The 9,330-nt window shown below is 35.5% G+C and overlaps 1 long non-coding RNA gene across 1 annotated transcript; it reads right to left on the reverse strand.

The window, feature by feature from the left end:
* Positions 1 to 1,085: 1,085 nt before the first annotated feature.
* On the reverse strand, positions 1,086 to 6,965 carry LOC120264700. Its single transcript, XR_005537524.1, has 3 exons — positions 5,773 to 6,965; positions 1,820 to 2,216; positions 1,086 to 1,739 (listed from the first exon to the last, which is right to left on the reverse strand). It is a non-coding gene; the product is annotated as an uncharacterized LOC120264700 (long non-coding RNA).
* Between the last annotated feature and the right edge of the window lie 2,365 nt (positions 6,966 to 9,330).

Here is a 9,330-nt window from a genome sequence, read left to right on the forward strand (position 1 = left end):
TTGTGCGGCCTGTGCACAGCCCACGTACCCTCTGTGCAGCATGTGCACAACCATGCACCTTTAAAATGCCCTAAAAACACCCCAAAACTCTTGACAAGAAGCCCCAAACTAAAAACAAGAAAAAATTTATCCAAGGCATCAAATTGATGAACAAAACAAGGCCAAGATACACCACTCTACCCAAGAATGAAAAAACTGAAATACTACAACATTCATGATCTTGAGTGAAATATTGTTATTCCTGGTTACAACCTAAGTAATGTATTATTGTGAGGAGTTGGGATTCTTGAGGAAAATAGAAGCTTAGTGATAGAAAGATCACTGGTGGCTTAGAGTCAATCTTTTAAGGTTTATCAGGCTAGATTACCATAGATTTGAGACTATAATGTTGTAAACATCATACATGGAGTTTCTCTTGCTTCATCTACCATATCCATTATTGAATTCGTATTATTTTTAATCTTTCATTGATATGGTTTTTGAATAATTTGATCCTATGGTTTGGAACATCGGCAAACATTTTAAGAAGGAAGTGTGGCCATGGATTTTACAAAATGGAAGTTAATAGCTAGAGGAGTTTAGCTAAATGTGGTTGAAGATTTCAGGATGAAGTTGCATCATTGCAGTAGAGTCAAATAACTGGCAAGGATGATAAGGGAGTTGGCTCAAGAAGTACATAACATTAAGAGGGAATTGTTTCAACTAGCATAGTCTGCAGATTGGTGTCTTTCTCACTGTAGAATATTGTAGAAGACCAAAGCAAGGACTGGTGTGTTATTGTGACTAAACTCGGTCTTGAGATGCATGCCTCTTGAAGATATAGATCTTTGACTTTGTGCTGAGTTGCAGGCTTAGAGAGAGTATGAGTGACATGATGGGGGATTGGTAACCTTTGCTTAGTATAGCCTTACAGATCACTTAATCTTCTCTGCTACTATAAATAGAGGCAACGTTGAAGAAATCTCTTACTTCCCTATGTTTCGATTAGAGTGCCAAAATCCTTTATTTCAATATCTCATATTATGGATCAAAGAAGACAAAGAAATGTACAACCACCAAAGTATAATCAGGAAAAGGTGGAAATGTTCTTCTTAGGAGAGCAAAGAAAAGAAGAGGAAGAGGAAACCCATGTGACACAAGAGGATATGGAAGCTTTGATTGCTTCGTAAGTTGTTTTTAGCTCAATTACAACCATCCAGCCTGGTGTGGAGTATGTTACACAAGACCAAGTTCAGCCACATGTTTTAGTTTTACAAAACTCACTTGGTTGTAAGCATGAACCAGAGGGACTGGAGCACTAGAATCACATCCGAACTGTGAGACATCTACATGGAGCGATTCCATATGGAGCCTAGGCATATGCTAAGGTTGTGAAGGATGTATGAAGTACCTGCGGACATGGCAATAGCTTATGATGATACTCACACAGTTCTCCTTTACGGTGTAGCAGTGGAACAAAGGATTCGAGAAAGGTTGCATCGAAGGTAATGAAATGCCATACTATTTTTGTCTCTTTTCAGAAATTGGGTTAGTGTAGAAAAAAATATCTTTGGGCTGGTTTGACGTATAAGGAAACCACATTTCCCTCTGTTTGAGTGGAGCCAGCAAAGATAAGCACAGTTTCCTTTTTGGACGCATACGTGAGTGTGAGGCCCATATGTGGCATAGCTCCAAATGCTTCTCTCTTGCTATCCTTTTGTTTGGCTAAGTTTGGAACTATGTCCTCACCTCCGGTACACCTAAGCACTATTAAGGTAGAAGAAATTAGAAGCACCACCATATCAATATAATCTAAGAATGAGTATAAGATAGCATTCACCTTATTTTAGATTTGTTTAGCATGGCCTAATGTAATTGGTCCTTGATATGCTTTCTCTTCCATACCAGATGAAGTATTACCATCGGTAGATGGTGTAGATGGTGGTGTAGTAACCATGAGCATGATGTCCTCATCATCCTCCCCCTCTTTAAAAGGATTCACCCTCAACCCGATTGAATCGAATAAATGTGAAAGGTCTGCAACATTGAAAGTAGCACTTAGACCATACTTACCCGGGCGCTCAATTTTGTACGCGTTGTCATTAATCTTCTCAAGCACCCGGGGAATAGTCCATCACCTTGTGGTTGCAACTTGTACTTGTGCTGCTTTTGAAAATGCACTTTTCGTAAATGTATCGACATTAGGTCACTTGGCTCAAACAACATCTTCTTCTTTCCTAATCAGGCAAGAAATCATGGAAGTCATAAAAGATAGAAATCAAATCCCAATTAGCCAAAAAAATCAAGTAATTGAAGTATTCCAAGTTTAAGGTTGAAGAGATTGCACATGCCATATTCATGTGCTACAGTAACTGTGGGATACTATTCCTATATATAGATTGATTTTCTAGCAAATTTTAATTTCTTATTTTTAGATTTATTTCCTAAAAAATTCTAATTTCCTATTTTTAGATTTATTTCCTAACAAATTCTAAATTTCTATTTTTAGATTGATTTTCTAGCCAATTTTAATAAGATAGTATTCTTGTATCCCAAGTTTAAGTCAGCTATAAACAGCCTTGTACCTTCTTCATTTTGAGTAATTGAACTTTGATTATCATTCTATAAGTAAGAGTTGTCTTTCGACCATTATTCTTGTGAGTTCTCATGGATTTGCAAGAGGAAAGTTTCGGCTTTCTCCTAATTCGTGCTCTAAGCTTCCAGATGTTTTGTGTAGATTAGTTTTTGGGTTGTTGTTCTGTGATTGTTCGAACAGTGGGTTCGAGTTCTTGAAGCTTCGGTTCGTCTCTCCCCAACATACAGGTCACATCCATACCTGGCTATTTGCAGCTAGTTATCCCTCAACCTTGATACTATGCGGTTAAGACGGGCCCTTATCTAGACGTCCTTCTTCTTCACTGAGTTGGAGCCTATCACTCGATGTGCGTTGCCTCCAAATGAGATTCTTTTGGCCTATGCATGAATTGACTTATCACACTTACTACACATGCTATATCAGGTCTTGTGTGAGACAAATGTATAAGTCTTCCTACAAGGTGTTGATATCTTTCCTTGTCTACTGCAATATCCTCCTCTGCTTTGTCAAGTTTAGTGTTGAGGTCTATTGGAGTAGTTACTGGTTTGCAAGCTGTCATGCCTAATTTTTTGAGGACATTAGTAATATACATTTGTTGGGAAATAAAGATACCTTGCTTAGAGTGAGCTACTTTAATACTAAGGAAATATTTAGCCTTCCTAATTCTTTGATTTCAAATTCATTAGCCAAGTACTGACTTAGAGTTTTTCTTTCCTTGTCATCATTTCCTATCATTAGTATACCAACAATATACACCAAAAGCACCATGACTTTCCTTAAAGATGAGTGTTTAATAAACAATGTATGATCCCCTTGGCTTTGTCTATACCCTATGGCAATCATTACTCAAGCAAATCTCCCAATTCATGCCCGTGGTGATTGTTTCAATCCATATAAAGCCTTTTTTAACTTACAAATAGTTTGATTAGCTAAATTATTCCCATAGCCTGGTGGTACTTCCATATAAATTTCTTCTTCTAGTTCTCCATGCAAAAATGCATTCTTGACATCTAAATTGCTACAATTCCCAACCATAATTAGCTGCCAAAGATAAGATAAATGTAACAGTATTCATCTTTGCAACTGGAACAAAAGCATCTAGATATTCGATTCCATAAGTTTTGATATAGCCTTTGACCACTAATCTTGCTTTATATCTTTCAATCGATCTTTCTACCTTGTATTTTACTATGTAGACCCATTTATAGCCATAGGTATCTTCCCAGCCGGTAACCTTACTATCTACCAAGTTTTATCTTTTCCGAATGCCTCCATTTCCACATTCATGGCTTGTCTCCATTCCTCTTTGGTTAAAGCCTCGGATAGGCTTTTAGGCATGAAAACAGTGTTTAAGCTATAACAAGAAAATTTTTCTGAAATGGAGAAAATTTTTTGAAAGAAAAGAAATAGGCAAAAGATTACTAGCCATTTGGTACATTCCCTAGTCCCTTTTCTAAAAGCAATGGGAAGATCTAGATCATTTTTGTTCAACTAGGAATCAGTTTCATAATGCCACGGTTCATAAATTGTTACCTCATTGTTAAGATTAGGATTGGAGTCTTGGAATTGCATAGATTTAGGAATAAACACCTTCTTTCTTGAAAAAAACTTACCAATTCTCACATTCTGAAGGGCAGAATTTGTGTCTTGTTGGTGTTCAGGTTCAGATTCAGAAATAGGCATAGGTTTAGGATCTGACTTGCACATGGATTTAGGTTTAGATACATAAGTGGACTCAATCACAGGATTATAATAAGATGACAGGTCAAGCAAGAAAAAAATCCTCAAGATTTTTACTATCCTTATCTTCTATTGTTGAATTATCTGCTTAAAGATATAGAGTGGTAAAATAAGACTCATGTTCATTGAAAGTAACATCTGCGGAGACATAAGACTTTTTTAAGGGAGGGTGGTAACACTTATACCCTTTTTGAGTCGAAGAATAGCCCATAAAGACACATTTAATTACCCTTAGATCTAACTTCCCATGATTATGGCTATGAAAATGGACAAATGACACACACTTGAATAGTCTGGGAACAAGGTTGTTTGTAGTTTCAAGACTAGGATAAAATGATGAAAGGACTTCCATTGGACATTTGAATCCCAAGACACTCAAAGGTAAACAATTTATAAGATAAGCAATTGTAAGTATTGCTTCCCCACAAAAAGATTTAGGTACATTTCTTTTTAAAAAGAAGGGCTTCGGTTGATTCAATTTTTTTCAGCTACCGCATTTTGTTGTGGGGTACTGACACAAGATGACTCATGAATAATCACTTCCTTTTGAAAATATGGAGTTAGGACTTGATTGATATATTATTTAGCATTAGCAGGCCTAAACCTTTTGATACTAACCCCAAATTGATTTTAATCAAGGTACAAAAGTTTGGGAGCATAGTATTGACATCATACTTGTGTTTCCGTAAGAATATCCATGTGACACGAGTGCAATCATCAATAAAAGAAATAAACCATTTGGTCCTTTAAACATTAGAAATAGTAGAAGGACACCAAATATCATTGTGAATGAGACAAAAAAGGTAGAACGTTTGTGTTACAAACTGAGAAAGGTGCACATTTGTGTTCGGCAAGCTCACACACTTCACAATGAAAATTCTCAACATTTAGCTCCTTCAATAAAGAAGGAAACATAATTTCAACTATTCTAAAGGATGGATGTCTAAGGCTGTAATGGTGGAGCCAAACTTTGTCTTTATTGGATAAAAAAGTTCTGACAAAAGTGAGTGAAATAAACTGCCCTTAATCCTATTCAATAGGTTCAATTTTTCAAGGTAATAGAGGCCATCCTTTACTCTATCATGTCCAATCATCTTTCCTAAATCCCTGTCCTGAAATATGCAATAATTATGATAAAAAAAAATATAGAAATTTAAATCTCGGGTGAGTTTGGATATAGAGATTAGGTTTGTGGATACTCTAGGGATGTGAAGAACTTTTTGAATGGTAATAATGGACTAATCTTAACACACCTGCTACAGTGTTCATGAACCATTAGCTATGGAGACTTTTCTATTGCTTGGACATGGAGAATATGCTGAAAAAAGGTTTAATGAATGGGTCATATGGTTAGGAGCTCCTAAATCCATAATCCAAGAACTAAAAAAAGGTTGATCTAGAGATATTTAGTCTAATAGAGAGTGGAAACTCTTCTGAATATGTGAAATAGTAAGTACCTGAAGGCTTTTCGATGTTGCCAATGAGATATCTTACCCTCTTAACCTCTTCTTGGCTGAGACCATTTGACTCCTTATATGTTTCTTCATTTGGTTGAACTGCAGCAACGTGTGTCTAACAATATTTTCTTATTCGATCTCCTTTCTATCCCTAATCTCAGCTTGGATATTTTCCATGAAACTTCCAGCACTTTTCACAGGTATGACGTGCCTTCTTACAGTAAGTACACCATAAGTTCTCATGATTCTGCACTTTTGGTCACCCAAGTCTTTCATTTTCAAAGGTTTGTGTTTTTTCAGAATTCATGGTTGATTTACTTCCACCATTAGCCACCATAGTAGAGCTCTCTATGATTTGTGGTTCAAGCATCAAGTTTCTTCTACTTTTTTCTCCTCAGACTATGGTGAAAACCTCATTAAAACAAGGAACTTCATCCTTGCCAAAAATCTGGATCATGAATTGGTCAAATTCTGCAAGTCCAACAAGAAAATTATAGACACTATCTTATACAATAAAGCCTTTTAGAATAGCTGCATCTTCAGAATATTTAGTTTTACAACCCAGCAGTTGACAAGCTCCTGCCACAAGGATTTCAACTGATTGGCATATTCAGTAAGTATCCTACTCCCTTGTTTTTCAGCCATAGTCTTTACCTTGACCTCGTACACTTGGACCATATCTCTTGCCTTAGAGTATGTTTGTTGGAGTGCATCCAAAATATCCTTGGCGATAGCCAAGAATATTCATGTGCCACTCATCTCAGGGGTCATAGGATTCCATAGCCATGCTATGATCATAGAATCTTCTTCATCCTATGCTTCAAATTGAGGATCCTCTTGTTTTGGCCCCAAACATGTGAGATGGATGATCTATAATTTCCCTTTCAGTATGGTTTAAACAAGCTGAGATCATTTAAGATGATTTCTTCCATTCAACTTGTAAGCAACTAGGATATTTTGCAACTCATTGAGGTGTTGAGATTGAACAATCTCCTCCATTTGTGTTAAAGGGATTGTTTCCACTACTTCTGATATCTCTTCAAGAAATCAAGGCTAATTGAAAAACATCAGCAATAAAGGCTAGTAAGAACCACAAGACTTTTGGCAATGAAGGCCAAACACACAGATCAAACTTAAAGCCTAAATCTCTAATATGATGTTGAGATGTTGAATTTCAGGCTGGAAGAAGTAAAAAGATTTCTAATCCAATTGTATATCAATTACAAAGAATTACACACTTCTTATAGACACCCTGCTCACTTAAGAAATAGATTTACAGCCATGTATAAAAAGGGGCAAATCCCAATAATATATGGCTGCCCTTGAAACCAGGCAAAATATATGGCTATCTAGTCTGGATGTATTATCCCTGAAAACCAGCCAACAAATTTCTGACAACTAGTGATTCTTCTACAGTCATAAATCCAGTTTTCTCACATTTTTCTAAAAGTGCAGAAGTTGATCTACAAAAATGAAAAGCAATTATAAATTTGCCAACACCAACCAAATCACAGGATATGTGAAATTCATGGGCTACCTAAAAAGGTTTTAGTACTATTATAGCACCAATAACTAATTGTATAAAGAAAAATCAGTTTGAAAGCCTTTGTGGAGATTAAGAAATATATGATAAAGGTACCCCTAACAAAAATAATGTTTGCTAAGTTAGTGTCTTAATGTATATCTACTGGTTAGTAAAGGGTAAAGAATACAAAAAATAAAATAAAAATAAAAATAATACAAGTCTTTGCATGCCATTGCAAATACCTGTTGGGCCTTGGAAGGACGGACATAGGCAAGAATTTGTATATTGGAATTACCTAAACTAAAGAAATGCATGCTTCTATCTTAGTAGTTATGGATCATTTTCCTAAAATGGCACATTTTATTCCTAGTTCTAAGTCAAGATATCTAGTTCATGTGGCAAAACCATTCTTAAGGGAGGTTGTAGGACTTCCTCGGTTTGCAAAAGTCTATAGTATCTGCCAAATAGTAAAAGGTAAAATTAAAATATAAAAAAAGAATACATGTTTTTGCATGCCATTACTAGTACCCTTTGAGCCTTGGAAGGACATAGGCATGAATTTTCATACTAGGATTACCTAAAACTAAAGGAATGCATGATTCTATTGCAGTAGTTATGGATCATTTTTCTTAAAATGGCACATTTTATTCTTGGTTCTAAATCAAGAGATCTAGTTCATGTGGCATAACTATTCTTAAGGGAAATTGTATGACTTCATGGGTTGCAAAAGTCTATAGTATCTGATAGACAAAAAGTTTACTAGTTATGTTTGGCAGACCTTATGGTGCTTAATGAACACACAATTTAATCTTTCATCCACATTTCATCCTTAGACTGATGGGTAAACTTAAGTTGTTGATCAATTTCTTAGAGATCTACTTCGTTGTCTACTTGAGATATAATTTTACCTATGGCTGATTTTCAATACAATGGCTCTATGGACAAAACTATAGAAAGAAGCCCATTTGAGATAGTAGTAGGCCTACAACCAAGGAAAACAATCGAAACTAGTTTCCTTGCCTATCTTAGTTTGTGGCAATGTTGAAGCTACTAATTTGGCATAACCTATTCAATCTTTTCAAGCTGATGTGAGGAATATAGTTGATATAGAATGTCTAAAAGACTTGAGCTAATTTAAACCACCAACATGTTGAATTGAAGTGGAAGAACAAGTAAAAGTTTATTTAAAGCCAAAGCAATCTCCTATAAAAATTACAAGCTACAACATCCAGAAAGAATCCTTCACTAGATCAGCTCTAATGCTTATGTTTTAGATTTACCAACCAATATGGACATTAACAATACCTTTAACGTGCAAGATTTAAGTTAAATCACAACCAAAATGATGCTTTAGCTGAAGACCCCTTGACCCATTATTCCAACCCAGCTTCATTCATGCTAATTCATAAGGAGATTGAGGACATTGTGGATACCAACAATGATTTTACTGGAGCAGGTTGTTATAGAAAATATTCCATGAAATGGAAGAACAAGCACTGGTTAGATGCACTTGATCCTAAAAAAGATTTGCAACATCAGAATTGTGATTTTTATGAGAGATGCCTATGTTTTAACTCAGTCAGAATTGAGCCTCTCCAAGCTAAGGAGATGATACACATGACATGCTAGGACAAGTTGGCAAATAATTCAAGAGAAGGCATAATCAAATTGAGTGATTACCAAGATTTAGCATATTAGTGTTATGGACATTTTAGTAGTTTCAAGGTCATTGCCTAAAAAAATTGCCAAGTTGTTTTGAATTTTATGTCTAATTAAATTTATCAATAAGTTGTAGAAGTCAAGATAAGCTTTAATTAATTAAAGTCCCTTTGCCATGTTTAGCATTGCACTTTTCTCTTATTTGAAGTAAAACTTTAATTAAAAAGTTCTCAAATCTCTATAAAAAGAGAGATGCATCTTCTTAGGAAATGAATGAGTTATTCTCATTTTCTTAGCTTAGGGGTGTTTGATTCTTGGATTGGAGTGGGAATCACTCCTTTGGGAATCCATACCCTTGTTTGGATAACAATGAA

Source organism: Dioscorea cayenensis, chromosome 7, assembly GCF_009730915.1.
Source record: "Dioscorea cayenensis subsp. rotundata cultivar TDr96_F1 chromosome 7, TDr96_F1_v2_PseudoChromosome.rev07_lg8_w22 25.fasta, whole genome shotgun sequence".
NCBI classification, from domain to species: Eukaryota; Viridiplantae; Streptophyta; class Magnoliopsida; order Dioscoreales; family Dioscoreaceae; genus Dioscorea; species Dioscorea cayenensis.